Source organism: Phaseolus vulgaris, chromosome 10, assembly GCF_000499845.2.
Source record: "Phaseolus vulgaris cultivar G19833 chromosome 10, P. vulgaris v2.0, whole genome shotgun sequence".
Classification (NCBI taxonomy): domain Eukaryota; kingdom Viridiplantae; phylum Streptophyta; class Magnoliopsida; order Fabales; family Fabaceae; genus Phaseolus; species Phaseolus vulgaris.
In genome coordinates, this window is record NC_023750.2 from 35,100,263 (window position 1) to 35,125,020 (window position 24,758).

At 35.5% G+C, this 24,758-nt stretch overlaps 1 long non-coding RNA gene across 4 annotated transcripts; it reads right to left on the reverse strand.

Moving 5' to 3' along the window:
* Nucleotides 1-1,399: 1,399 nt before the first annotated feature.
* Nucleotides 1,400-23,847, reverse strand: LOC137818850 (uncharacterized). Of its 4 annotated transcripts, XR_011082156.1 has the most exons (4): nt 23,681-23,825; nt 23,472-23,576; nt 3,195-3,905; nt 2,512-3,042 (listed from the first exon to the last, which is right to left on the reverse strand). It is a non-coding gene; the product is annotated as an uncharacterized lncRNA (long non-coding RNA). The 4 variants fall into 4 exon arrangements; XR_011082153.1 differs by lacking the exons at nt 2,512-3,042; nt 3,195-3,905 and adding an exon at nt 1,400-2,308; XR_011082154.1 differs by having other exon boundaries at nt 2,512-3,905; nt 23,681-23,833.
* Nucleotides 23,848-24,758: the final 911 nt, after the last annotated feature.

The following is a 24,758-nucleotide window of genomic DNA, read 5'->3' on the forward strand; positions in this document are numbered from 1 at the left end:
GTACGATATTGTACACAATTATATGCAATTAATTTAATAATGATCTTCGTCACTCACGCCATCCAAACACTCCTTAACGTCTCTAAATGTCTTCCTCCACTCACTCATTGTGTCTCTTCACGATGCCTTAGGCAAGGTCCTTGCGCAAGATGTTTGCGCTCCCGATCCTCTCCTGCCCTAAGCCGCCTCTATCAAGGATGACAATGCGGTGATTGCCGCCAATAACCCCGAAGAATATCCAGTCATTGTCGAATCTAGAGTTGGAGACGACACTCTTGGCGTCATTCTCTCCCCTAAAACTGTGGCTTACGTTACTACCAGAGGTTTTCCTTTTCCTATTTTCATTCTCCTCATTTGAGGTTTTCAAGAAAAAGTTGTAGAATAAGTTAAGCTTTTCTCACAATTGCATTTCAGTTTTTGAAGAAGTTATATTCTAGAGTTTAAAGTTAATTTAATGAAAGTTAGGTGGATTAATTGATATTGAGAAAGTTGCAATAGTGTTGACATCTAAGAAAGGCTTGGTGCTTCAGAAATTGGCTTGCTTGCTTGTAGAGCCAACAACTGGGCATCTGAGTCGTGGTTAGGTATTGTTATGTTCTACTAGGATCCTATGACTAGTGATACTAGTTTATGAAAAATGTTTAGCATAACATTAATGGCAAGAGTGTTGCCCATCTCGACACCTCTACCTAAAGCACTAAACATGTCAAGACTAGTGAAATTGACCATGTCCATTTATAAATAAAGGTGGGAAAGAACATGCGATAAGAGAGAAGAGGGAGTGAGGGATGTAGTAGTGAGATAAAAAAAAAAGGAAACAATGATAGAAATCAATCTGGCGCCGATTATTTCTTAAGAACCCTTAGGGTTTTGTTCCATTTAAAGGAGGATTAAATACAAATGTGTTGAAAATGAAACTTCGATGCCTCCAAATCCATAAAGACAGCTTGAAGATCTTGTTGTTGTGTTTAGGGTTTCGTTCTAAGTTGTTTAGAATTTGCAAGATCCACTCCTAATCAATTCACAACTAAAACAATTTGTTTTTTAAAAAAGAAAAAGGTTTTCCAAAGCTAAGTGAAAAACAACCTGTTGATTTCTCGTTTTAATCAGTTGTTTTTCCTCAGCCTGTGAAAGGTCTTTTGAAATGTTTTGGTTTTGGTTAACTTTGTAAGAATTGATGGCTTAAACAAGAGGGGGGGGGAGGTGAACTGTTTATCAAATATTTTCGCAAAGATTGATCAAGAATGAAGCTTTAACACAATTCACAGATAAAGCAATCAAGGAAAGCAATCAAATAATGATTAAGAAACTGTTTGCAGAATTTCAATCGGTTTGGTTGTTTATAGCAGCAACAAAAGCAGAATTAAAACAAACAGTTATAAGGAGTGAGAGAGAGAGATTTACACAACCAATTTTATACTGGTTCACTCAACCTTTAGCAACATCCAGTTCCCAGAACAACCACTGGGTTCCAGTAGTAACCACTCACAGATTACAACAACACAACCACAAAGAGGTGACCTTGAAAACCACAAGACCCACTCACCCTCTTTGCAACCACACACCTCACGTCAAAACACCCTATGACTTACAAGATTTCACACACATTTACAAGTTTATAAAAGTACAATCACAAGAATAATGAAAGGAATAGAAACCACATGAGATTACAGAAATCAGGAAGCTCTTATGATCAAACCTTGTACCAATGCACAGCTAAATAGCGATCTTGCAAAACTTCTTTCAAATCAATCTCAATCTCACTTTGTTTGATATAAAACTTGTGTTTTTTGTTTTGAAAGAAAAACTATATTTATAGCACACTAAACTAGCCATTCTAGGCAGCATTTATTGCCAAAATAGTTTTGATTCACATCCAAAACAGATTAACAAGTTTTTTAAAGAGTTGTTATGAAGTGTTACAATCAATCGGTTGAAAAGTCGTTTTAACCGGTTGAATTGGTTAGGAAATTACATAACCAAGTCAAAAATAGTTTAAAAACCTTCAAACAAGCCAAATGACAAACAACCGATTATTTCAATAATTCAACCGATTGTTTTTCTCTTTGCTTAGAAAAAAACTTTTCCTTAACAAAACAGATTGATCAAGCTTGTGCAAGGGACTAGGAAAGATCTTACAAAGATTCTAAACACCCTAGACTAAACCCAAAATAAAGAGCAGCACAGCTTCAAGCTTCATCATGGATTTGAAACATCAAAGCTCCCATGTTCAACAATCTCCCCATATTTGATGGAGACAAATTCTTGGGATGCTCTTTGGAATGTTCTTACTTAGAATCTGTACAACCTGCATTCATAAGCAAAGAGAGACATATAGGATAATCTATTCCAATCAAACAAGTACCACAAACCAATTCCCACTAGGTGATTTTCAGAGAGGAAAATCAACCAAATCAATGTGAGAAACCAGTCAAACATACAAAGGTGCAACACAGATAAACAATTGGTTATTTCGCAATAATAACCGGTTGAAATTTTGTATCAGAGTTGTATCAGTTTTAAAATTTCAATCATGAACCAGTTATAGCAATGTTCAAAAGCATTAATAGTGCAGATAATAAGAACATTACATATCCCAACACTTCTCCCCCTATTTGTCTTCACAAATAGACAAAAGGAAGGATAAAAAATAGTATAAAAAAAACGAAATTGTTCAAAAACTTAAACCAACAATTAAAAAGAAGGATTGTTCTTTCTTTCAAACTGTAACTCTAGAAGCTGATTCTGAACCTCTTCTATTTTTTCATCCAGGTTTGAAAAACGTGAATCCATATGATTGAACCTTGACTCACAAATCATGAAGATTCCTTTGATTTTCAGCAAATGCGTCCATGCGGTTGATCATTAACCTTTCAAAAGGAGACATTAAAGTCAACCTTTCTCCCATGTAACCATCACTAGGACCAGCCTCTTGAGTCTCAGTAGCAGGTTCCTCTTGAGTTGTTGCATCTTCAAGTTCATCACCAACATTGGTTCCACTAGGGCCAGCTTGGTCACCATCTTTGCTAACCCATCTCCCACCTATTTTAGTAAATCCCATTTTGTTTAGGGATCCACTGTTAATCTCACTTGAGGGCTTGATAATTTTAGCCAACTCCTCTTTAATATCCACTTCAAAATAGTGTAGAAATTTAGAGATTAAAATTGCATAGGGATAGTGGAAGTCACTTAACCTTATGGATTTTTGCATATGGTCCTTGATGGTGTGGATCCAATTGATCTTCACTTTATTCATAATGCAGTAGATCAGCAACAGGTCTTCCTCAGAGACAGTGAAGTGATTGCTCTCCCTTGGTGTGATGATCCATGACACAATGAAAGTTATGAGCCTTTCATCAAGTTTTAGCCTTCTAACTGAAAAATTTCTTATTTTGGAGAGGGGATTCTTGAGACAATTCTTGTAGAATTGCATTTTTTTGAATTCTTCAACTACCCCTATATTCCCTCTGTTGATTCATACCCCAGAGAACTTCAATCCAGTCACAACAGTCCATGCATCATTGGTGATAACCATGTCTACACCCTTAACATTAGAGACAAGTTAGTCACCATTGAATTAAAGGTTAGTATAAAATACCTTCACCAAGTCTGGATAAATGTTTCCAGTGAGCTCAAAAAATCTCTTCAATCTTTTCTCCTTGAGGAGGCTTCTCACAACAGTCAAATTTTGTTGCTTCATCCAAGTGAAGGAGACAAGCTTGGGTATGCTGACAATTTTCCTACTTGTTTCATGTAGGTATTTGTTGATGAGTTCAGATTCTCCTGAGAACCATCCTTCCAGCTTCCCACCACTCCTTAAAGCTCTTGTTTTCATCCTTTTAGAAGATGGAGGAGTTGTAGCCATAACTCAAATCAAAGAAGAACTTAGCACACTACATAGAAAACTTAGAGCAGAGGAAAAAATAAGAACAACAGATTGTTTGTGTGAAAACAGCAGCTAATTGCATCACATATATAGCATAAACCTTTGGTCAAAGTTGGTATTATGTGTGTTGTTTTCAAAAAAGAAAAAAGAATCAAATCTGAACTATAAAGCAGTTTGTGTCAGTCATAACAGAAAGTACAGAAAATCACATGTTGATTTGACCAAACTTTAAAAGCAGTTTTAATTTCCAAGATTAGGAGGAATCTGATTCATAAAGAACATTTATTGCAGAGATATTTTGTATTCAAAGATGTAATTAAGACATTGTTGACCACAAACATGACTGAGTTGAATAGAATAACAAATCAGAGTTCAAAAATTAAAAACAAATTTTCCCAGTGCTGACAGAGTGAAAACAATCGATTGTTTCGAAGAAACAATCGGTTGAATTTCTGCACTAATGAAAAAATTTGAGAAAATCAAATTTTTAACAGCCATGCTATATACAAGAATCCAGGTTTATAAGGCACACAAATTTGTATAAAAAAACAGAAGGAATACAAGCTAATCATAATCCAAGTATAGGCATAGAGAAAAATTCAGGATTGGATTTAGAAACTAATGTTCAAGAATGAGAAGAACAAATAATTATCCTTCATATTTAAGGTACACAAATGTAAGAAATACATAGTATCAGGACAAGACATTGTCTTTCCAATAAATCTTCTTGAAATCCTGATCTTTACTAATCCTTCAAATGGAATCAAGAATCTGCAAAACAAAGCTTGTTAAATCACAAGACTTGATCCCTTAAAGAACTTGGAACCTTTTGTGTTAGACTTATCCTTGGAACCATCAAAACATCTTGGAATCCATTTAAAGATCCCTTTAGGAACAAAAGACTTTCTAAACTTGCAGAACCTAACTGAATGACCTTTCTTCATGCAATTGAAATTTGTAACAACCGGTTGAATCGACCTTTTAACCGATTGTTTTTCTGGTACAGATGAAAAAGGTTTTGAAATTCCATTTCCTTTGCTTTGTGGATAAAAACCTGAACCTGATTTTCCAAAAACACAATTTTGAGATGCAAGAACATCTTCAAAGTTGGATTTTCCAATTGTAAGTTTATCCATGGTTTTCAAAAGATAATGAAATTTTTTGTTGATTCTATAGATAGAAAATCTGAGAAGTCATCACAAACAGTTCTTTCATACCTTTGTTTGAAACTAATACCATTTTCTCTGAAAGTGAAAAAGATCATATTGACAGTGTTGCTAAAAATATCATTGTTTCTGCTCTTGATTCTAATGAGTTTCTTAGAGTTTCAAAGTGTGTTTCAGCTAAAGATATGTGGGACACTCTTGAAAGAATTCATAAAGATTCAAGAAATGCTTGGCTGGACAATGACAAGTTCTCTTCTGGATCATCCTCTGCAGCTTCCAAAATAAACTTATGTCTGATGGCAAAAGAAGATTCTGCATCAAACAGTGTAAGTACATCCTCATCTGCCAAATGTGATAGTTATTATCAACTTCTTGAGGCTTTTAAAGAGGCTCATGAAGAAGCTCATAAATTAACCTTTTCAAATAATTCGTTGAAAAGTAAAAACAACTGGTTGAAAATTATAGTCAAGGTCTTGGAAAAAGATTTGAACAACTCAAAAACTGATTTTGAAAACATAGAAATGATTTATCAAAATTCTTCTTGCAAGTGTGAATCTAGTTTTTGCAAAAATTGTGAATCTCTTCAAAAGAATGGTTTTATCTTGTGAAAATTGTGAATAGAATTTCAAAAGGAAAATCCAACTTTGAAAATGTCTTAGCATCTCAAAATTGCGTTTTTGAAAAATTTGGTATGGGTTTTAACCCACAAAGCAAGAACAGTGGCATTTCAAAACCTTTTTCAACCATTACTGAAAATTAACCGATTGAAAAGTCGAAACAACCTGTTCTTTCTTGTTTCTATTGTGTGAGAAATGGTCATTCTGTTAGGTTTTGCAAAATTCGCAAATTTTCTGTTCCTAAAGGTATTCTAAAGTGGGTTCCCAAGAATCGTAAGGTTCCTAACAATCGAATTAACATCTATGGACCCAAATTTATTAGGGGACCAGATCTTGCCACCTGATTTTAATTTTTGTAGAATTTCTTGATAAAAAAACCAGCTCTTATGGTACTTGGACAATGGCTGCTCCAAGCACATGACTGGAGATGTATCAAAGTTTGTCAACATCATTCTTAAGCAAGAAGGCCAAGTGACCTATGAGGATAATAATAAAGGAAAGATCCTTTGAAAATGTACTATTGGTAATGAAAACAGTTTTCTGATTCATGATGTCTTCTATGTGGAAGGTCTCAAGCACAACCTTCTCAGCATAAGTCAGCTTTGTGATAGAGGATATCAAGTCACATTCAAAACTAACTCCTGTGAGATTCGTCTACCAAATTCAAATGAAGTGTTGTTGGTTGGTAAAAGAATTAATAATGTCTATCTATTTGATATTTCAAATTCCACATCCATTGGTTGTCTTTTGACCAAACATGAAGAATCATGGTTTTGGCACAGAAGAATTGCACACATTCATATGCATCATCTGAACAAATTAATTTCAAATGATCTTGTTATTGGCTTACCCAAACTCAAGTTTGAGAAGGATCATGTGTGTGAAGCTTGTCAAAAGGGGAAACAAACAAAATGGTCTTTTAAACTAAAAAACATAGTTTCCACCTCAAAACCCCTTGAGCTTCTACATATGGATCTGTTTGGTCCTTCAAGAACTATGAGCCTTAGAGGGAATTATTATGCTCTTTTTGTGGTTGATGAATTTTCCAGGTTTACATGGACAATGTTTCTCCATTCAAAAAGTGAGGCCTACATCTGCATTTAAAAAGCTAGCCAAAAGGCTACAAAACTCCTACTGCAGCAACATTGGTTCCATTAGGAGTGATCACGGTGGAGAATTCCAAAATGAGAAGTTTAGCGCCTTCTGTGATAAGTTGGGCATCTTTCACAATTTATTTGCACCAAGGACACCTCATCAGAATCGTGTAGTGGAAAGGAAGAACAGATTGCTTGAGGAGCTGGCAAGAAAAATCTTGAATAAATCCTCCTTACCAAATACTTTTGGACAGATGTAGTCAGTACAACATGTTATGTAATAAATCGTGTTCTTATCAGGCCCATTCTGAAAAAGACTCCATATGAATTAATCAATGTAAGGAAGCCTCACATAAGACATCTAAAGTTATTTGGGTGTAAATGCTAAATTCTAAACAATTGTAAAGACAATCTTGGTAAGTTTGACGAAAAAGTCGATAATGGTATTTTTCTTGGTTACTCCTTAACTAGTCATGCCTATAGAGTTTATAATAAGAGACTTATGACTGTAGAGGAATATGTACATACTGTGAAACAACCGATTGAAAATTTGCAACAGTGTGAACTTCCTAAAGAGTGAAGGATTCCCAGAGATCTCTCAGTACAAAACATCATTGGGCAAATTAATAAAGGTGTATCTACAAGGAGGACGGTATCAAACTTCTGCAACCATATGGCTTTTGTCTCCAAAGTTGAACCCAAGTCAATCAATGAAGCACTCAAGGATGAACATTGGATAGTTGTTATGCATGAGGAACTTAACCAATTTGTAAGGAATGATGTGTAGCTTCTAGTTTTAGAACAAATCAGATGAATCTCATAGAAACAAAGTGGGTATTAAGAAACAAGTTAGATGATATAGGGGTAATCACAAGCAACAAGGCAAGACTTGTTACAAAAGGGTACAATCAAGAAGAAGGAATAGACTATGACGAAACTTTCGCACCAGTGGCAAGATTAGAGGTTGTGAGATTATTGCTAGCCTTTGCCTGTATGAATGGTTTCAAGTTGTTCCAAATGGACGTGAAAATTGCTTTCCTAAATGGGATTGTAAATGAGGAAATCTTTGTTTCACAACCAACCGGGTTTGAAGACTATCTATATTCCAATCATGTATACAAATTCAAAAAAATCTTTGTATGGTCTCAAGGAAGCACCTAGACAGTGGTATGAAAGGTAAAGTAACTTTCTTTTATCTCACAACTATGAAAGAGGGAAGATTGACAAAACCATTTTTATTAAAAAGTCAAATTATGTTGTTATCTTAATACAAATATATGTTAATGATATTATTTTTGGATCAACTAATGATAGACTGTGTGAAGAATTTGTGACAGCATTGCAGGGGGAGTTCGAGATGTCGATGATGGGAGAAATCTCCTTCTTTATTGAATTGCAGGTCAAGCAATCCAAAGAGGGCATCTTCTTAAATCAATCAAAGTATTGCAAGGAGATACTCAAACGATTTGAAATGCAGAATTGCAAAGAAGCCTCAACACCAATGCCTACCGACTGCTATATGGATGCTGATGCAAGTGAAGTTATTGTTGATCAAACAACATATAGGGGGTTAATAGGATCCTTGCTTTATCTTACAGCTAGCAGCCCAGACATAATGTTTGTTTTGTGCCTTTGTGGTAGATTCCAGTCAAATCCAAAGGAATCACATCTCAAAGTTGTTAAAAGGATTCTAAAATATTTGAAGGGAACATCTACTTTTGGACTATGGTATTCCTCTCATTCCCCTATACAACTTGTTGGGTATTCTGATTCTAAATTTGTAGGTTGCAAGCTAGATAGGAAGAGTACTAGTGGAACCTGTCATCTTCTTGGCTCAAGTTTGACATCATGGCAGAGCAAGAAGAAAGCCTGTGTAGCCCTCTCCACTGTTGAAGCAGAGTACATAGCTGAAATGAGCTGTTGTGCTCAAATTTTGTGGATCAAGCAATAGTTTGAGGACTTTGGGTTGAAAGTAAACAAGGTTCCTTTATTTTATGACAATACAAGTGCAATCAACCTAACAAAAAATCAAGTTCAGCACTCAAGAACCAAACACATTGAGATTCGGCATCACTTTATTCATGATCATGTAAATAATGGTGATTGTGAGGTACAATTCATTGCCACTGAAAGACGGCTTGCAGACATCTTCACCAAACCTCTATCCGAGGACAGGTTTTTCTCATTAAGGAATGAGTTAGGAATCATTGATTCACAAGATTTACCTTAATCTGTGCTATTTTTATCCCTTCTTACACTCTATTTGTGAAGACAAATAAGGGAAAAAGTGGCTTTGAGGTTGTAATCATCTAATTCTGCACTTATTATGTTGATAACTGCTAAACTTTGATGATTTTAACTAGTTAATCCTGTTTTTTAACAGGTTGTTTTTCTGCTGCTACATGCATGTGTGTGTAATTGGTTTTCACACTAATTTGGTTTATGTTCCTCTTTGAAAATCACCCAGTGGAAACTGGTTATGTGATACTTGATATATCTGGAATAGATTATCTCTTGTATTTGCATCTTTTTGTGATTGCAAGTTGTGCCAGATTCTAAACAGAACTTCCAAAGCAACCCCGGGATTTTTCTTCAAATAGGGGGAGAATGTTGAAAATGAAGTTTTGATGCCTCCAAATCCATGAAAACAACTTGAAGATCTTGTTGATGTGTTCAGGGTTTCATTCTAGGTTGTTTAGAATTTGCTAGATCCACTCCTAATCAATTCACAACTGAATCAATCTGGTTTTTTAAAAATAAAAATGTTTTGCAAAGCTAAGTGAAAAACAACCTGTTGATTTCTCGTTTTAATTGGTTGTTTTTGCTCAGCCTGTGAAAGGTCTTTTGAAATGTTTTGATTTTGGTTGACTTAACTGTCAAACCAATTCAACTAGTTAAATCGACATTTCAACCGGTTGATTTTTGAATTTCTTAACAGCTTTTCATCAAATTCTTAAATTTGTTTTCAGTTATTTACAAACTGTTTTGGCTCATGATTAACTTATTAAAATGACTAGTTTGATGAGCTATAAAACTATGATTACCCTTCTTATTTGAAAAACACACAACAAGTGATTCATAAAAGATTTTGTGAAAGTTTGGATTCAAGGAAGCAAGATTGCCTTGAGTTGTGCTTTGGTTAAAGAGTGGATTAAGAGCAACTGTGATTTCCTGTAATCAAGTGTAATTTTTTCCATATTCTCTTGTAATTGTTCTTTAGTTTGAATTCTTGTAAACTGTGTATTTGTAAGGTCAGATGGTTGTTCAGACTGTGTGTAAAGTCAAAGAGGGTGTGTGTTCTTGAGTGGTCAAGATCACCTCTTTGAGGTTGTGATGTGTTGTAATCTGTTGTTGGTTACCTGGTGAATTACCAGTGGTTTTCTGGGGACTAGATGTAGCTCTGGTAAAGAGTGAACCAGTATAATTATTTGTGTGATATTCTCTCTCTCACTCATTTAAAATCTGTTTGACTTGTGATTTCATCTCTCCTGCCACAAATAATCGGTTAAATTGTATTTTCAACCAATTGCTTTTATGATAGCAGTTTCAACAAATTTTTTTTCTTGGATGATCTTATTCTTTAATCTGTAAATCAACATCAATCTTCATTCTTAACCAGTATTTGTGAAAATTTTACTTAAACAATTCACCTCCCCCTCTTGTTAAGGCCACTAATTCTTACAAGTTGATCATAGGAAGCAAACCAAACTAAACATATTGGGTTTCTATTTTTGCTTTTTTGCTTTTGTATTTAAAGTTAAAAAGAGTTTTCATTTATTTGTTTAATCTCTAAAATATCCATAATATATTTTATGTATTTCGTAAACATTAGGGGTAATTGACCAAGTGATAACTGACTAATGCCATTGCCAAGGAAAGAGGAATGGTTTACATTTTTTTTTGGTTCTCTTCCCAAACCATAACCTCTCACCGACTCACACCTCCCTCTATTACATTCTCAACATCATCAAAACCTACCCCAAACTACACTAAATTTCCCATCACTTTACCCTATTTCTTCACTTCAATTCAATTTATCATAACTCTGTTACTGAGAGTATTATCATCATTCTAATTTTCACATTGTTCCTCTTAAAACTACAAATGTTTTGTTCCTCCTCTTTCCTACTTTACATGCAACAACTACACTCTTTGGTTTTTAAGTATGTTTGAGACTTTCCACTATAGTAACTTCAGTTATTAGTTTATCAGAGACTTTTGTTCAAGTCATGTATAAATATTGTGTCGGAACTTGGGTCCTGCAGTGAGGAAGGAAAAAGCCACGGGTTGTGTGATTTCCACGAAAGCAGTGAGGAGATGAGAGGAGCAGGGGCTCGGCGCCAACCTCTAGCTCCAGTGGGATCAAGTGTTGGTCCAATGCCTGCGGATGGTCTACGAGCTCAAGGATGCTTAGATGGTACAATATCAGATTTTGTTCACAAAGGGGGCTGGGAAAAAGATGGGTGATGAACATATATTTATTCACACACAATAACCTTAATTATAGATTATTGGACTATAATAATAAATAAATCCATTTTTTAATTAATATTCTTATAATTGGGTTTATTTGGGCCTTAACTATTATTTTTGTTAATTTTGTGTTTTTAAAGTAAATTATCCGGAGGAAGCATCTACCTTTGTTGCAAAAGTACAAGTTGCTTCTTGAACCAAAACAGGAAACAAATTATGAGGAGAAGAAAGAGAAAATAAAATCTACAATATCTCAGAAACAGAATTGGAAGCAAATCTTCTGCAAAATACAAGAATTCTGCAAAGTTGGAAACTTGGAAACTGTTAACAAAATATAAACTAGAATATTTTCCCAAGATCCTTGGAGTAGAAAAATCTATAAAAGGACACAAGCATCAAGGAGAAAAGGGGGAGCTTCATAGGGTTTTCTTAGTTTATTTTCTTCTTTGTAATTATTTTGGTTTGCCTCCGCATGGAAGGCTAAACCTTTTTGGTTGATTATTTTGTAATTCCCCATTGAGTTCTGAGGTTTTGTTCAATAAAAGTTTCGATTTTTAATTCTCTATAGCAGTTGTTTTAATAGTCTGATCTCCTGGAAAACTAGTTTTTGTGAGAGGTTGTACTTGAACGCATGATTGAGAGTCTTCCTTATCTTAAACTTTGGTTTCTTAGTTAGTTCGCATTGTTCTAATTAATTTCTTGGGCGCATGATTCAAGAGAGAGGAGATAAGCATTCTCATGGAGTATATGCATGGAACAAAGTAGGTATTGATTAATCTAGTAGACGCATATTTTGCCAGTGAGTTTCAGTTGAATTAGATTGGCGCATGTTCAATCTGGTTTAACTCTGTTGGAGGATTGAGAAAAGATTAATCTTTAAAGAACCTATGAAGAATTCAATGGTGAAAGAACTTGGGGATCAACCGCTTTTTTGTTGTTGTTTCAAATCTCTTTTATATTTCCTGCATAACTATCTCAATCCCTTTTTTATTATTATTGTTATTGTTAACTTTTATTGCTTGCAGATATTCTAAACATTGATCTACTGATTTTACTATTGGATTCGTTGGGAGACGACTTGGGGTCATCTGCCACAATTATACTATCATTTATCTAGTGTTAGACAAGTCTACGCCAGAATCATATTAATGTGATAGCAAAACGACAGGCTATCAATGGGTCTCTTAGGGATAGTTCTACAATGATGAAGTTCGCGCACATTAACGGAGAAGAGGCAGTGGCTGTGGGAAGCATCTCTCGTACTCTTCCACACCAATGCAAAGTGAAAGGTTTGTGGGAGTTGGGAGAAATAAGTTTCCAACCAAGGATGAAAGCAAATTCAAGTGTGGGTTCAGTGTTAGGTGGGAACTCTTTTCTATCCAGGTTAAACAACAGTCCAGTATCCATCTCTGATGGGAGGATTACCAATTGTAATATCTGATTCTGGAAAACAGGAGCTAATGAGGACCCGATCAGTTTGTGGGAGCTTGGCAAACAAATAGGCCTCACATGTCACGGGAATGGGAAAGAGGTAGTCAAAGAGTTCTAATGTTTGGAAAAGATTACGAGGTCATGAGGATTTATGAGGAGGGCACCAAGAATGGTTTCTTATTATAATTGTAAACCTGCACATAAAAGGCTTAGGAGGGGGCACCAAAGCTAGATATCTTAGACAAATTATAGTTTGTGAGGGTGCTGAATTTGTATGTATTCAAGAGACAAAAACAAACATGTTCTCGGATGCCAGATGTTACTCTTTGTGGGGGGATAATAAGGTTGGGTGGATCAATAACATTGGAGATAATGGAGTTGGTAGTGTGCTATCAATGTGGCATAAATATGCCTTCTGTAATGAAAGGCATATTATGGGAAATGGGTATATAGCAATCTCCGACCAACATCTGTTATCAATGAATAGATGTGTTATGGTTAATGTCTACACTTCGTGTAACTTGGGTGAAAATAGGGATTTATGAGAGGATTTGACTAACACCAAAATGGCACACCAAGGCATGGCGTGGTGCCTATGCGGTGACTTTAATGCAGTCAAGAATGTTAACGAAAGGAAAGGTGTTAGTGAAAGGGTAGCTTTATCAAATGAAATAATTGGTTTCAATGGGTTCATAGACAAAAATATTTTGTTGGATTTGCCTATTATTGGCAAGAAGTTCACATGGTTCAAATCAAATGGATCAGCTAAGAGCAGGTTGGATAGAGTGCTTGTAAACGATGAGTGGCTACATAATTGGTTGGGGTGTAAACAGTGTGTCCAACAGTGGGTAGTGTCTCATCATTATGCTTTAGTGGTGAAGTCTATGGTAAAAGACTGAAGCCCTAAACTGTTCAAAACTATTGATGCATGGCACATAGAGAAGGGGATTCAAGGAGCTAGTGAAAGAGAAATGGATGTTGTACTCTACACAAGGGAATGACTTGATCAAACTCAGAGTTAAGTTGAAGATGCTGAAGAACGACCTAAAACTCTGGAACAGGGATGTGTTTGGTAATCTTGACTTAAAAAAGAGCAGAATCCTGAATAGAATAGAAAAACTTGATTGCCAAGATGCAGATGGCGAACTGGAGGGAAGTGCTAGGATGGAAAGAATGGAACTCATTAGCCAGATGAGGGTGACAAATAAAAAGATAGAATCTCTCACTAGTCAAAAGGCGAGAGTAAATTGGCTAAAGCATGGGGAGTCACGTTCAAGATACTATCACTCAATTCTAAGGTGGAGAAGACTTAGGAATGACATCAAAGGAGTTGAGTTTGGAGGTCAGTAGTGCGAGGAGCCTGAAGTTATTAAAAAAGAAGCGAAAAAACTATTCCAAGACAGATTTGTGGCTACTAAAGACGTTGGGGTTAGAATGATGTGATTCCACTAGCCATATAGAGAATGATTCTTGACATTCTTAGGAATCACCTTGAGCTGGACATTATAGAGGCACTTTTTCTTAGAGTTGGATCATTGTTCTAAGACAAGAACTCACCAAAAACTAGTACCAAATCCCAAACTCATTTGGATGAACCAAATATTGTCAAATTGAATCAACAAAGAGATTAAAACTGGAATTGACCGAACAGAATTGAACAATTGATCAAATGAACCGAACCAAAACAGAAATTAAAAACAAAAACAGAACATAGTGCTGGAAAATAGAAAAACCGAAACTAAACAACTCAAGAACACAAGGCAACATGAACAATTGAAGAAGAAGAAAGGAAGGAGAAGAGAATGCTCATGAAGATTGAAGGAGGATGGATGATCTCGCCACTAGAAGTGTGGAATGCTCCTAGATGAGAGTGAAGCCGCCACTTGAGGACTCCATTGATCCATCAAGATAAGACTAGAGAAGAAGGCTCCAAAAGCTCTCCAAAGGTCACTCAAAATTTGAGTAGAGTTTTCTTAGATTAATTCCAATCTGAATTTTACAAAGGAAGCACCTCTATTTATAGCCTAAGGTGCTGAAAAAATAGGTGGGAAATTTCAAATAAACTCATTTGAAATTCCCACCAAAAACAAGTCACATGGGAGGTGTGACCTTTTTCTACTATGACACCTCCCAAAAACTACACCTACACCTATCTACTAATACACCCCCCTCCTAAAGCTCCTAACTAAAGCCTAAAAGATGCTAAAACAAAAGAGGTTTCTAATGTTTCCCTCTAAGCACCTTCAACTAAAGAAATTACAAAAAGAGAAAATAAATGTCCTCTAGCTCCCAAAGCTTTGAACATGCTTCTTGTAATCCTTTGAGGTGGACTTTGACCTCCATGGGCGTCCTCCATTTGTGTCTCCACCTCTTCTTGATCTTGTGGATTGGCCTCCATGTCCTCTTGAGCTTGATCTCCATCATAGAATAAGTGCGGTTGAGTTTAAAACCCTCTCTATGGAAGAAAATCTTAGCCTTATTGTTGAATTCACTGAGGAAGAAGTGCGGGAAGCGGTGTGGCAATGTGATAGCTCAAAGAGTCTTGGTCCAGATGGATAAACTTTAAATTCATCAAGAAAAGTTTGGATGTTATGAAAAATGCCATTGTAGCAACGGTGGCACAATTCCATGATTCACGTAGCATACCAAAAGGATGTAATGCCTTGTTTATAGCCTTGGTCCCTAAAGTTAGTGACTCTTCGAAGCTTGATCGGTATAGACCAATCTCCTTAGTGGGTTCTCTATATAAAATCATATTGAAGGTGTTGTCTTATAGAATCAAGTCTGTTCTACCATCAGTGATAAATGAGAGTCAGTCGGCCTTCCTGATGGATAGAGGGATGTTGGATAACGTACTTATGGCGAATGAAGTGGTAGAGGAGCTCAGGAGGAATGGGAGAAGTGGACTATGTCAAAAGGTGGACTATGAAAAGGCGTACGACTTGGTCAGGTGGGATTTTCTTTATCAAATGATGCAGAGGTTGGGGTTTCACTATAAGTGGATTTCATGGATCAGAGGGTGATTGGTTTCTACTTCGGTCTCGGTGTTGGTTAATGGAAGATCTACTGAAGAATTTAAACTGACGAGAGGGTTGAGGCAAGGTGATCCTCTAGCGCCATTCTTGTTTATCATAGTAGTTGAAGGCCTTGCTGAGTTAGCCAGACAAGCTATAAAGGCAAATGTGCTATCAGGCTTGAAGATTGGTAGGAATGTGATAGAGGTGTGCATGCTTCAATTTGTTAATGATACATTTTTTCTATGTGAAGACTCCTATAGAAATGTAATCACTATGAAGGCTATTTTGAGGGGCTATGAACTCGCATCAAGCCTGAAGGTTAATTTCCATAAGTCGAAGGTTGTAGGCATAAATGTTGAAAGGAACGTCCTGGATCTCTACGCTAAGATCTTGAATTGTACGCAGATGTTGATTCCTTTCAAGTATTTAGGGCTTGAAGTGGGTGGTAACCCTAGGAGGAAAAGGTTCTAGGAGCCAATCCTGAGCAAACTTAAAGCAAGACTCAGTGCGTGGAAAGGGAGATTCCTGTCATTGGCAGGAAGAATTTGTTTAATAAAATCTATCCTTTCAGTTTTTCCTCTCTTCTATCTATCATTCTATAAAAAGTTGGAATTTGTATGTAAAAGTATCACCAGCATCCAAAGGATGTTCTTGTGGGGGTGGGGGAAGGAAGAAAGAACAATATCATGGGTAATATGGGAGGATGTGTGTAAACCTAAAGAGGAATGCGGGTTGGGTGTTAAAGACATTAGAAAGTTTAACCAAGCTCTTCTGGCTAAATGTAGGTGTCGTTTACTAACTGAAGAGAAAGGGAAATGGAGAGATTTGTTGGTGTTTAAATATGGCTCGACTGCTGATAATAGTAGTACGCCAGTGAAGCTTCAATCATGATGGTGGAGGGACCTGTCTAAAGTCTGTCGCGAGGGAGGAGGTGATGGATGGTTTCAGGAAATTACATGTTGGAAATTAGGAGTTGGCGATAAGGTTAGATTTTCGGAGGATATGTGGGTTGGGAATTTGAACCTTAAAAAAATATTCCCTAGGTTGCATTTGTTAGAATTAATGACCTTAACAAGAGGGGATGAATTGTTTATGGAAAGTTTTTCCCCTAAACCCTAAACCCTAATGAAGATTAATGATGATTTACATATCAAAGAATCAAATCAACCAAGAAAACAAATTGATTAAAAACTGTTATCAGAAAAATAATCGGTTGAATATACGATTTAATCGATTGTTTATGGCAGCAGAGATAAAATCACAAGTCAAACAATTTTTAAATGAGTGAGAGAGAGAGAAGATCACAGAGACAATTACATTGCTTCACTCCTTACAAGAGTTACATCCAGCCCCTAGAAAACCATTGGGTATTCCACTAGGTAATCAACAACAAATTACAACACACCACAACCTCAAAGAGGTGATCTTGACCACTCAAGAACACACTCCCTCTTTGACTTCTTACACACAGTCAGAACAACCCTTTGACTTTACATATACACAAATTACAAGTATTAAAACTGAAAAACAATTACAAGAGAATATGGAACAAATTACACTTGATTACAGGAAATCATAGTTGCTTCTAATCCACTTTTTAACCAAAGCACAACCTAAGGCAATCTTGCTTTCTTGAATCCAAACTTTCACAAAGTGTATTTTGAATCACTTTTCTCTCTACTCAAATAGGGAGGGTAATCCCAACTTTATATCTCTTCAAACTAGTCGTTATAAGCAGTTAAACATGAGCCAAAACAGTTTGAAAACAACTGAAAACAGATGTAACAGATTTATGAAAACTTGTTAAGAAATTCAAAAATCAACCGGTTGAAATATCGATTTAACCGGTTGAAATATCGATTTAACCGGTTGAAATATCGATTTAACCGGTTGAAATATCGATTTAACCGGTTGAAATATCGATTTAACCGGTTGAAATATCGATTTAACCGGTTGAAATATCGATTTAACCGGTTGAAATATCGATTTAACCGGTTGAATTGGTTTGACAGTTTAAGTCAACCAAAGTCAAAGCAGTTCAAAAAACCCTTCACACAGACTGAGGGAAAAACAACCAATTAAAACGAGAAATCAACAGGTTGTTTTTCACTTAGCTTTCAAAAGCACTTTTCTTTTTAAAACCAGATTGATTCAGTTATGAATTTGATTAAGAGTGGATCTAGAAAATTCTAAACTACCCAGAAGTTATCCTGAAAAATTCATCACAACTCAATGCAGAAGTTATTATATTCTTTGCAATCCAATCAAACTTAGCTTTCCTACTATTTGTCTCGGTCCATTCAGACCAAGGCTTATCAACAAACACATCATCTTCTTTTACTTTTGGAATAAAAGGTTCATTCTTTATAGCATCCCAAATTCCTTTATCTGTAAATTCAATAAAAAAAATCATTCTAACTTTCCAGAATTGATAGTTCACACCACAGAATAAAGGTGGTCTATTGATAGAAGCTCCCTCCCAAAAAGGTAACTTGTCAGCCATTAAAACAGGTTTGAAAAACAGAACTTGAAAAAATTTCAAGAACCTAACTCTTGATGCCAATTGTTAGAATTAATGACCTTAACAAGAAGGGGGTGAATTGTTTAAGGAAAGTTTTTCGCAAATATTGGCTAAGAATGAAGATTAATGATGATTTACATATCAAAGAATCAGATCAGCCAAGAAAACAAATTGATTAAAAATTATTATCAGAAAAACAATAGGTTGAAAATAGGATTTAATCGATTGTTTATGGCAGCAGAGATAAAATCACAAGTCAAACAATTTTTAAGTGAGTGAGAAAGAGAGAAGATCACACAAACAATTATACTGGTTCACTCCTTACCAGAGCTACATTCAGTCCTCACAAAACCACTGGGTATTCCACTAGGTAATCAACAACAGATTACAACACACCACAACCTCAAATAGGTGATCTTGACCACTCAAGAGCACACTCCCTCTTTGACTTCTTACACACACATTCAAAACAACCCCCTGACTTTACAAATACACAGATTACAAGTATTAAAACTGAAAAACAATTACAAGAGAATATGGAACAGATTACACCTGATTACAGGAAATCACAATTGCTACTAATCCACTTTTTAACCAAAGCACAGCCCAAGGCAATCTTGCTTTCTTGAATCCAAACTTTCACAAAATGTATTTTGAATCACTTTTCTCTCTACTCAAATAGGGAGGGTAATCCCAACTTCATACCTCTTCAAACTAGTCGTTATAAGCAACTAAACATGAGCCAAAATAGTTTGAAAACAACAGAAAACATATATAACAGATTTATGAAAATCTGTTAAGAAATTCAAAAATCAACTGGTTGAAATGTCGATTTAATCGGTTGAATTGGTTTGACAGTTTAAGTCAACCAAAGTCAAATCAGTTCAAAAAACCCTTCACACAAGCTGAGGGAAAAACAATCGATTAAAATGAGAAATCAACAGGTTATTTTTCACTTAGCTTTGAAAAACACTTTTCTTTTTAAAACCAAATTGATTCAATTGTGAATTTGATTAAGAGTGGATCTAGCAAATTCTAAACTACCTATAACTAAACCGTAAACTCAGCAACAAAGTCTTCAAGTTGTCTTCATGGATTTGGAGGAATCAAAGCTTCATTTTCAACAGCATTCTTTATCCTTGAACCAAGGAGAAAAGGTAGGTGAGGCTGGCGTGTGGGTAGGATCAGAATGGCGATGGAGTTTAAGGTGGAGACGTGCTAGGTTTGTGTGGGAAACTATTATGGAGGAAGACCTTTTAAGGCTCATATCTCAAACCAATCGGTATAAGGATGTGAAGGACTACCAGGTGTGGAGGAATGAAGAATCAAGAGTGTTCTCAGTGAAATCGGCGTACGATCACTTAGCTAACCCCGTAACTGATCCTTGTAATGACCTCTTCTAGTGTTTTTGGAAGATAAAAGTGCTACCCAACGTGTTGTTTACGACATGGAGGGTCTTGTTGGATAGAATCTCAACAACAATGGTATTAAGTAGGAGAGGAGTGTCAGTGCCTACTCCTTTGTGTGCTATGTGTCAGGACAAGGAGGAGTCAAGTCAACATCTGTTCATAGAATGCATGATTGCACAGAAGGTTTGGGCCACATGTTCCAGATGGATTGGTATTCTATCAGTGCAACACAATGAAGTGAAGTGCCATTTTGTGAATTTTCATCTGGTACAGGTGAATAACAATCAAAACTTGGTGTGGAAAGGTATTTGGGCAGCTATTGTGAGGTGTATTTGGGATCAGGGAAACAACCTTATTTTCAAGCAAGGAACAGTTGATGCAAAATAGATTTTCCAGATTGCGCAACTTAAGTCTTAATTTTGGATGAAGTATAGGACTCCCTTCTTTCAATCACTCCTTCTCGGACTAGGTCCTGAATCCCCTTCCATGTATTAGAAGTTATAGGTAAGGGGAAGGAATACAGGAAGGGCAACACAAAGTAGACCAACCCTATCAATGTTGATGCAGTTCTAAGGTGTTGCAGGAATTAATAGTAGCAGCAGAGGTGTTGAACCCCTCCCCAGGGATCCCCCAGTTTCCATATCATTATGAGGCTGGTGTAGAAGTAGGATGTGGACTTTATGTAGCTCTGCTACTGGTGCGGGTCCAGAAGCATAGTTCTCAGGGTCAGGGTAAGCTATGCAGGTTGTTCTGGCTGCATAATTGACGAAAAGTTTGTGTTAGTGATCTCTTGGTCTATCAGATGTTGGGAGAAAGCCTAAGCAGGCCAATCTATGAGAAGCAAACTTCAGTTTTGAGTGCAACCATGAATCTGAATAATTTAGGTAGTAAAATGCTACTCTTTAGATGCTAACTGCGGTACTCTGACGAATCTTTTATCCATATAGTGCAGGTTGCACAATGATGGAAATAGAATTTTATTTTCATCTAGAAGGATATTTTTAAGGTGCGAAACAGAACAACTATGTAGCTCTTGAGGTAGAAATGTCAAAGGTCTATAGGTTCTGCTTTGTGGACCCGTACGAGAAGAAAATCAAAAGCCTGGATGAGGTATAGCAGGAGACATTAGCTTTATGTGCAGGAAATAGCTATGTCTATGAGTAGAATGGCTTGAGAAGATTTTGTTGCAGCCATTATATAATCATGCAGTTTGGCTCTTGGAGGAAGAATGGTGGGAATAAGGTAGAATGAATGGTGCAGGAAAATAGGCGGGATGATGCAGTTAAGACTGCAAAAGTGCCTCTTTGTTCTTGTAAAGGTTGGCCAGAGTTCATTCCATTACTTGCATTTATGTTGGTGTGTGGTAGAGAATTTTATGAAAGTGCTTCTCTGTTGTATAAGGTGCTGCTACCAACATTGAGATTTTTGCAGTTTCATGCTTAATGCATAAGTTTGAAGGTCTAGGACCTTATTGCTTGGAGGATGCTTAGTCCTTAATTTGTAGTTTTTTTTGGCGATGGCAACTTATTTATGGAAAAGTTGCTAGGATGTTCATTCTTGTATAAAAAATGTATAAATACTGTGTTCGGTAACCTAGTGTACCCAGTGTAGCTTTTGGATTTTTTCCTATGTTATCAAAATGTTACTTTCTTTTTGTTTTGCCTGTTATTGCATACAGGTTGATTGAGTTAGGGTTACTGTATTTTGGTTTGTTATTTTTGTAGTGCAGTTGCGAATAAATGTTTTAGAATTAAATAAAAACATTATTTTTTAGAGATAGGAAAAAAAGAACTTGTTGTTAGGTAAGTTTATTTTGAAGTATGTTTTAAAAATATGTAAAATTATATAATTGATAGAAAATTCAATTCACTGCATTTTTTTTCTCTTTTTTATTCATAGAGAGGAGAGATAAAATAATATTAGTTCAACACAGACTCAGTTTTACCTCATTCGTTAAGTTTATAAAAAATGTAATTTTAACTGCCCAATTCTTAAATTATAAATACTTGATTGGAAGTGTTGATTTTATATAAAATAAATAAGAAATATTAAATAAAATATTTTTTTTAAATATATGTAAGATAAATTTGTTATTAAATTTGTATAAAAAAATCGTACTGACTGGTTATCTAAATTAAATTTAAATAGAAATAACCTATTATGATCCCATTTTTAATTTCAAATATAATTAAATTGAAAATAATTTTTGGAAAGAAACTACTCAAACTACTTTTTTTAAAAAATCAAATGAAAAACAGTTTTTAAACTGTTATCGAATATGACTTCAATAACTAAATATGGAAGGTCCAATTTTTATTTTCTCTCTTAATATTCAACTCATATTTTTGTTCACATTGTCTATAGTTTATTTATTATAAATAATGTCAAGATTTTGGGTTCAACATGGAGAAGAGATGTCAAGTGAGGATAATGTTGGTTATGCATCTAGTAGCCATGGAAGAACGAAACCTATTGATAATGTTGGTTCAGTGACCAATATGGTGTATGATGCATACATGCAAGAAACAGACATAACAAGTCATTATGGTGACATGGACAACAATGATGAATATGTAGAAGAGTCACCTAATGTAGAAGCCCAGAGGTTTTATGATATGTTAGCAACTGCAAATGAACCTATTTATGATGGTGCCACTTAGTCAAAATTATCAATAGCCATCAAACTGCTAGCGGCTAGAACGAATTGGCATACACCTGAAAAATGTTTAGACTATTTCATAAAATTGTTGGTTTATGTAGCTCCCAAAGATAATTTCATACCAAAAAGCTACTATGACGCCAAAAAGGTTGTGTCAAGTCTTGGGTTGAAAGCCCAAAAAATTGATTGTTGTGAGGCTGGGTGCATGTTGTATTACAAGGATGACAACTATTTAATGGAATGCAAATTTTGTCATCTTTCTCAGTATTTTCCTTCTAAGGGTGACAATGGAAGATATAAAAAATTTCAATGAAGAGAATGTTTTATTTGCCAATCATTCCAAGATTACAAAGACTGTATGCATCAATGGAATCTGCTAAGCAAATGAGATGGCATACTCTCATACCTGGCCCAAGTAACCCAACTAATAAAATAGATGTTTACATGCAACCTCTTATTGATGATCTTAACCAATTGTGGAATGAAGGTGTAATGACATATGCCTGAACCTCGTAACGTTGTCCCCTTCTACTATATAGACTCCATTTTATAGTAAAACCACCATAACTAAAACCACCATGTGCATGCCTCTGCACATCTTTTATACCCACTCTCATTCATCATGTGTCCTTGTCCCAACACCACTCTATATATAAACCTTCTCTTATTCACCTTTTTTATTAAACTTTAATTAACTTTACATGTCTTCAACTCAAAATTTACCATCAAAATTAGTTTAATATAATTGTTAAGGTAACTTAACATAATCTCAGCATCCAACTTCCTTCTCCAGCTCCAAAACCAAACCAGCTCCCACACTATACCATTAACCACACCTGACCTTCTTATCAATTTGTGCTAAAAACAGATCCTCCTCTATTTTTATAATATACATGCTGCCTAACATCACAACAGCAATGCTCCTACACCTATTATCAAATAATCTACCAATAACCTATGAATCAACATTTTGTACCAAATAAAGAACTGAAGCACTTAAAACAAAATCATCAGCAGTTTAATCCGAAAATCAAACAGAAATTAATCATTAAAAAAACAAAATAGCAACAAATACTTGAAAAAAACACTAATCCAAGGGTTCAAATGTGAGAGTCACTACGCTACACATCAGTTAAAAATTAAATAAAAATGAAGCGAAAGTGAAAACGAAAATCAAATCAAAAACAAAAAACCTTACCTAATTGTAGGAACAACTTGAAGCTACGCTAGAGATTGACAAATTCTGATCCAACGATGCGGATGAACGAATTGAACAGAGAGTGAAAACCAATTGAACGAGAAACTGAAAACGAGTAAGCCGAAGCGGAGACCGAGAGAGTGAGAAAGAGCAACAAGATTGAAAATGAAGGAGAAGAAGGAAATTGTAGGTGGAAGAAGAAAACTCACTCTGAGAAGGAAGAAAAACAGGAACTGACTGCGTGAGATGGAAGAAGAATGGGTATTGTGCGTGACTATGTGAGATGGAAGAAGAATGGGGACTATGCGTGAAAGAAGAAGAAAACTGTCTAAGGGAAGAAGAAAGTGTGTTAAAATTATTTTAAATTGCAAAGCATAAGCAAATTCACATTTTTTCGTAATAAATATTTTTAAATAAATAATAATCCAATAAATATATTAAGAAAAACTAAAACTGAAAACTTATATTCAAGTTTTTAAAAAAAAAAACTGAAAAAACCATTTATATTATTGTTCTTACAACAAGGACCAAGAACACTAAAATCAGGTTGACAAAATTAACTCTTATACAAATCTTCCGAACTTTGGGATGGACTCTCTCGGTTTCTTCTTGGGCTGGATACTCTGGGCTTCTCCTTACATTGGGTGCTCTAGGCTTCTCCTCAAGGTAGATGCTCTCGACTTCTCTTTCGGCTAAGTGTTCTCGGCTTCTCCTTAACGCAGGTTTCTATTTAATTGGGCCTTATTATAATAATATTTATATTTTGTTTTATTCTTTTATGTATAACCTCTCGGTTATGTCTAGTATTTAGCTTTCGGCTTAACCTCTCGGTTTTAGCCTACCAGTACACTGGCCCTCGAGACATAAAGATTTTTATTTAAGTTTAAAGAAAAGTATTTTTGTGTCTGAATATAATATAATAGTTTTGAAATGTGATTTAATTTGATATTAAATGCCTCGTTTTTCGTGCTTTATTTTGTTGAGACTAAGTGATTTGACGTGAATTTGCTGTTTTAATCGTTAGATGATATATTTTTGAACGGTTTCACATTGTTGCAACGTTTCAAATTCTAGGGTTTGTTTTGGGTTATAAATAGGTCTCTCACTCAACCTTTTATGGTTTTATGTGAGTTTCGTTGCTCTCTGAAAGGAAGTTCGTTTTCAATCTTCATTTGTTTCTTTTAAAGGTAATATGTCTATTTCGAGCTCTTCTTCTGCTACTGATGATTTGAGTGGTTTTTCAAGCGCGGGTGGTGAATCTACTGGCCGAGTGGTTCGAGAAGAAGA